Source organism: Polypterus senegalus, chromosome 2 (assembly GCF_016835505.1).
Source record: "Polypterus senegalus isolate Bchr_013 chromosome 2, ASM1683550v1, whole genome shotgun sequence".
Lineage (NCBI taxonomy): Eukaryota > Metazoa > Chordata > Cladistia > Polypteriformes > Polypteridae > Polypterus > Polypterus senegalus.
Genome location: NC_053155.1, coordinates 1,490,241 through 1,496,676, shown reverse-complemented (window position 1 = coordinate 1,496,676; position 6,436 = coordinate 1,490,241).

Genomic DNA, 6,436 nt, shown 5'->3' with positions numbered 1-6,436 from the left:
ACACAGCTGTATTTATCAATAGCACCTGATGACCCCGACTCTCTTGATTCACTAACATAATGTTTTACTTATGTTTCTGAGTGGATGAGTAGTATATTTTCTCAAACTAAATAAAGAGAAAACAGAAATTTTAGTGATTGGCAAAAATGGATATAATGAGGTTATTAGAAATAAACTTGATCCATTAGGATTAAAAGTCAAGATGGAGGTAAAGAATTTAGGGGTAATTATTGACTCTGACCTGAATTTTAAATCACATATTAATCAGATTACCAGGGGCCTCATGTATAAACGGTGCGTACGCACAAAAATGTTGCGTAAGCGTGTTTCCATGTTCAAATTGCGAAGTATAAAAATTAAACTTGGTGTAAAGCCACGCACATTTCCACGGTACCTCATACCCTGTCGTACGCAGGTTCTGCGCTCAGTTTTGCAAACTGGTGGCATCCAGCGTCAAAGCAGTGCTACTGTTCCAGTGGGGTTACCATTTCATTTTTAGATCCACATCCCTGATGCGGCTTTATAAATACACTGAAACTAACCGCATATTGTTTATTAATTTAATGTATCTGATTGTAATTAACTTGTAACAATATAATGGTGCACAGAATGGCCAAACTGTTCCAAATACCATAGCTGCTTTAGTGTTGTTACTCTCACTCCACCTTCTTCTTCTTCTTTCAGCTGCTCCTGTTAGGAGTTGCCACAGCGGATCATCTTTTTCCATATTCCTCTCACTGCACCACTCGGAGTATTTTTATCACTGTATCTGAGTGTGAATCACAGCAGCAGCTGATCAGAGAGAGAATTATCGGTATACAGTATCAAGCACACGCTGCCTCAGCCATGCTGTCTATTTAAACTGCCCTCATACGGCAAACGCTTCAGAGCCTTTCCTGTACAGACCTCGCGGTTCACAAACAGTTTCATCCCAAGAACTTTAAACTCACTCAATCAGTCCATCAATTGCTCCTTGTAGAACTGTTAGTACTTATAAGTACAATCACCTCACTGTAAACTTGCACTACAGTTATAATATTACACAACCTGAGCCACTTTATAAAGCGCGTATTTACATATGATGACGATATCATTATTAAGATGAAATGCAGCAAAATATGTTTATTACATTATACAGATAACATGTTAACATCATTTAAATAGCCTATATTGTTAATAATTAAACATGTGAGGACATGGTGCCGCAGCGCTAGTGAGGAACTGGCGCTCCGTTCATGGATTGTTCCTGCCTCGCACTGTATTCTTGCTTGTGCTGGCGCGGCACTGGAAGGACAGAATACTTAAACATTTACTACATATTTTAATGTTCCTTTAAAGTTTTGAAGAATCGGCGTTCTGAGCTTACAGATGACTTAACATCTATTACAGAGCTGATTGTGTGACGATTGGTTACTTGGAGAAGGAAAAGTAAGGACAGGAACTGGGGGTTAGTACGCTTGACAGAGACAGTACATCTGTACTAAAGTATTTCATCGAAGGTCTTGCACGGCACAGCAAACATCTTGCGTGAGACATGAACAATCATTGCACCAATGTGTTCCCATGTCAAATAATACACTTTAACTCCTATTATCAAGAAAATTATATCACGTATACTGTACATCTCAGTATTTTCATTATTCAGAGAGCTGTTATATCCCGGAAGCACATAGTGATTCACACACATAAAGCACATAGAAGATCAAATACAAAACAAAGCGTTTAACGAGCTACTTTAGTTAGGATGGGATTTAAGAAACTAGTACTTTGTAAATTAAACGATTTTAAGAGGAAGTTTATGATGTTCTACTTTAATGACAAAATAAACTATGTGGTTAAAGTGGAAATTTTGAGATTAAAGTTGACATTTTGTGTTTTTTTCGCACCGTGTGCCTATTCTTTTTTTTTTCTCTGTACCCTAATAAGCTTCCATATGACACCCAGACAGTGGGCTACGACTCGTCTTTTTGATATGTCACAACTTCTTTTTTTATTTCGGGCACTGTGTGACTTTCTTCAACACTCTATGTCAATCAATCAACTTCCTTTTGTTGTTTATACCACTTTTTAAACCAACAAATAGTACGTTTTTCCTTTCTTCCACTTGGTATGCACTGAAATTCTTCTATTTTCCCTCGTGCTTTTGCCATTGCCTTTTCACAGTACGCCAAGCTTAAGGGCTATTTATATTGATTTGCATATTCAAAGAGGTGTAATTCTAGGAGGAGATGGGGCAGGACAGCAGGCACGTGTGTTACTTTGTATGCTGACCGGGATTTATGGAGCGGAAAAACCTGGAAGTTGGCGTTCGCATAGATTTATGCATCTGGATTTTTTTGTGCATATGAACATTTCTGCTTTTGTCCTTACGCCATGTTATAGTGTGAATTCTACGCACGGCGTTATGCATGATGCCCCAGGACAGCATTTATTCACTTAAGAAATATAGCAAACTTTAGACCTCTTATATCTTTGAAAGATGCTGAAAAATTAGTTCACGCTTTAGTTTTCAGTTGACTAGATTACTGTAACGCTTTGTCCACTCCTTCCTCCCAACTCTGGCTCCTGAATGGAGTGAGGTGGCTCCTCTTATTCAGGTCCCAGGCCTGTTCCAGGTGGCTCATCACTATTCCTTGTAATCACACCTAGGTGAGCTGGCGGCCCCCACGCAACCCAACAGGGCTTCACCAAACTCCAGTTCCCGACAGGCCCAGCAAGAATCCGTGGCGCCACAGCCACCCAGGAGGGCTGCCCTCTAGTGTCCCAGGGGAGGTATTGCCTCATCAATGCCCGCTCCCCTGGTCCTTCCACCCATCACAGGGTCTGCTTAGAATTCCAAGAGCTAAACTTAACAGAGGTGGTGAGGCAGGCAGATGGCCTTCTGTGGTTATGCACCTCAAATCAGGAATATGAGTTCACCAATAGAAATTGACCGGGCTGATACAGTGGAGCACTTTAAGCAAATGGCTAAAAACTGGTCATTGTAACGTGGCTTTCTCAGAGCTTCACTTTATTGTAACCCTGATATTAGTTCTCATTATCATTCCTGGGGGTGGCGCAGTGGTAGCACTGCTGCCTTGCAGTTAGGAGACCTGGGTTTGCTTCCCGGGTCCTCCCTGCGTGGAGTTTGCATGTTCTCCCCGTGTCTGGGTGCTCCAGTTTGCTCAAACAGCCCAAAGACATGCAGGTTAGGTGCATTGGCGATTCTAAATTGTGGGTGTGTTTGTATTGTGTGTGTGTGCTCTGCAGTGGGTTGGCGCCCTGCCCGGGGCTTGTTTCCTGCCTTGTGCCCTGTGCTGGCTGGGATTGGCTCCAGCAGACCCCCATGACCCTGTAGTTAGGATATAGCGGGCCAAATAATGGATGGATGGATGGATATCATTCCTGGTGGCTACTAACCTCTCCTTTCTCTGCTGTTCTTGTTCCGTTTTTTCAGCGGCCCCACCACCCAATCAAAGCACCGTGCTGTCCCTACATTGAAGGATTGAAGGCCAGAGGCCTACATGACTATCATCATCGTACTCTTCTTTTATGTGACCACCATGAGGACTGATTGAGGTGGTTGACATTAGGTAGAATGCCTAGAGGAGGCAGGGTGGTCTCGTGGCCTCGGACCCCCTGTAGGTTTTGTTTTTTTTCTTCAGCCCTATGGAGTTTTTTTTTTTTGTTTTGTTTTTTCTGTCCGCCTGACCATCAGGTTGTACTTTTATTCTTTGTTAACTAGTATTGTCTAATTTTATTTTTAAATTTTTGTCAATTTTTTTCTCTTTCTTCATCCTGTAAAGCACTTTGAGCTCCGGCATTTGTATGAAAACATGCAACACAAATAAAAACTGTTGTTGTTCTAAAGCTTGAGCAGACCCTCCTGGGACTTGTACTCCACACGTCAAGGCGCTATATAACCTGACACTCAGTTGTTAGTGTGGAGTCCACTGTGACTCCTTTCTACCTCTCATATGGTGTGCACTCTCAATCTTCAGATGGCCCTGTGACACAAGTGACAAATGTCCACCACTGTAGCCCTTTGGACTGAAGCCTCTAGAAAGCCAAACTCTGCTCTAAGTTTTAATTGGACAAAAAACACACAGAAAGTCCCGATCTTGCGATATCTGAAGCCTTTAAAGGCCCTCAGCACACAGTCTTCTTCTGTTTCTTATCAAGCTGTCTAGCTGAGTGCTACACGCCTGACAACCCGAAGACCGACTGTGCTGAAGTGGAACAAACATAAAGTGAGAGCTGCTGAGTCTACCGATAAAGTCAGTGAACCCAATACAGTCTGCCTTGTATTCTATGAGCTGCGTGTCCCTTTTTGTCACATTTGGACAGTTTTGTTAAGTAGGGAATGGATCTGAGGTGGCAAAGGCCTTCTTAACAGCAGCCGTGATTCTCTTTCCTTTCGGGTGCTGAAGTTTCAGATTTTATTCTGCAGTTTTGTGAACATCTCAACTGTGAGTGGGTTAGGATTAAGGTTAAGGTTATCTTTTGATAGCTTGTGTCCCCTGTTGGTGTGTGTGTGAGGTTGTCAAAGAACGTCAATTTATTTATTTAGCACATTTGAAACAACATAGAAATGCTGTGGCCAAAGTGCTTTATGGAAATAAAATAAATGAACATCAATAAAATACTGTAAATAATAACTAGAGGTCTGATTACGTAATCAGAATGAGGATTACTGAAGGTCCCGGAAAGCAAGTGAATAAAAAAGTTAAAACAGACCTTTATTAACAATTGTAACATAATTGCAGTCAAATTAACAGCCAACATTCAACAGCACTTAATAACAAAGTGTTCCTACTCATACTGTAGTTCTAGACATTCATTTTCCATGGAACATAAAACATGATTTACAGCCCAGATTTCTCTAAATACATTTAATTGATTAATTAGTTTAAAATATGCAAATTCAATCTTCAATCTCTTTTGAAGGAGGACCTGAAACATTAACGGAGCGTCAGTAGATTCCAGATCTTTATCTCTATTTCTTCTTGTTTTTAAAGTTGCGATCTTGGCCTGGCCTAACAAAAAATTACAAAGTAAACATTGTCTTTGACACCGACATTCCAAAAATATACAGTTGTGCTTGAAAGTTTGTGAACCCTTTAGAATTTTCTGTATTTCTGCATAAATATGACCTAAAACATCATCAGATTTTCACTCAAGTCCTAAAAGTCGATAAAGAGAAACCAATTAAACAAATGAGACAAAAATTTTATACTTGGTCATCTATTTATTGAGGAAAATGATTGAATATTACATATTTGTGAGTAGCAAAAGTATGTGAACCTTTGCTTTCAGTATCTGGTGTGATCCCCTAATAACTGCGACTAAATGTTTCTGGTAACTTTTGCTCATTCCTGCACATCGGCTTGGAGAAATTTTCGCCCATTCCTCCGTACAGAACAGCTTCAACTCTAGTATGTTGGTGTCTCGCTTCAGGTCACAATTTTTCGTTTGGATGAAGGTCAGGACTTTGACTTGGCCATTCCAGAACATGAACTTTATTCTTCTTGAACCATTCTTTGGTAGAAGGACTTGTGTGCTTAGGGTCGTTGTCTTGCTGCATGACCCACCTTCTCTTGAGATTCAGTTCATGGACAGATGTCCTGAAATTTAGAATTCTCTGATATAATTCAGAATTCATTGTTCCATCAATGAAGGCAAGCCGTCCTGGCCCAGATGCAGCACAACAGGCCCAAACCATGATACCACCACCACCACGTTTCACAGATGGGATAAGGTTCTTATGCTGGAATGCAGTGGTTTCCTTTCTCCAAACATAACACTTTTCATTTAAACCAAAAAGTTCTATTTTGGTCTCATCCGTCCAGAAAACATTCTTCAATAGCCTTCTGGTTTGTCCACGTGATCTTTAGAAAACTGCAGACGAGCAGCAATGTTTTTTTTGGAGAGCAGTGGCTTTCTCCTTGCAACCCTGCCATTCACACCATTGTTGTTCAGTGTTCTCCTGATGGTGGACTCATGAACATGAACATTAGCCAATGTGAGAGAGGCCTTCAGTTACTTAGATGTTACCCTGGGGTCCTTTGTGACCTCACCGACTATTACACGTGTGCCTTGCTCTTGGAGTGATCTTTGTTGGTCGACCAGTCCTGGGGAGGGTAACAGTGGTCTTGAATTTCCTCCATTTGTACACCATCTGTCTGACTGTGGATTGGTGGAGTCCAACCTCTTTAGAGATGGTTTTGTAACCTTTTCCAGACTGATGAGTATCAACAACTCTTTTTGTGAGGTCTTCAGAAATCTCCTTTGTTGGTGCCATGATACACTTTCACAAACATGTGTTGTGAAGAGCAGACTTTGATAGATCCTGTTCTTTAAATAACACAGGGTGCCCACTCACACCTGATTGGCATCCCATTGACTCGAATTTCACCTTCAAACTAACTGATCATCTGTGAGGTTCACATACTTTTGC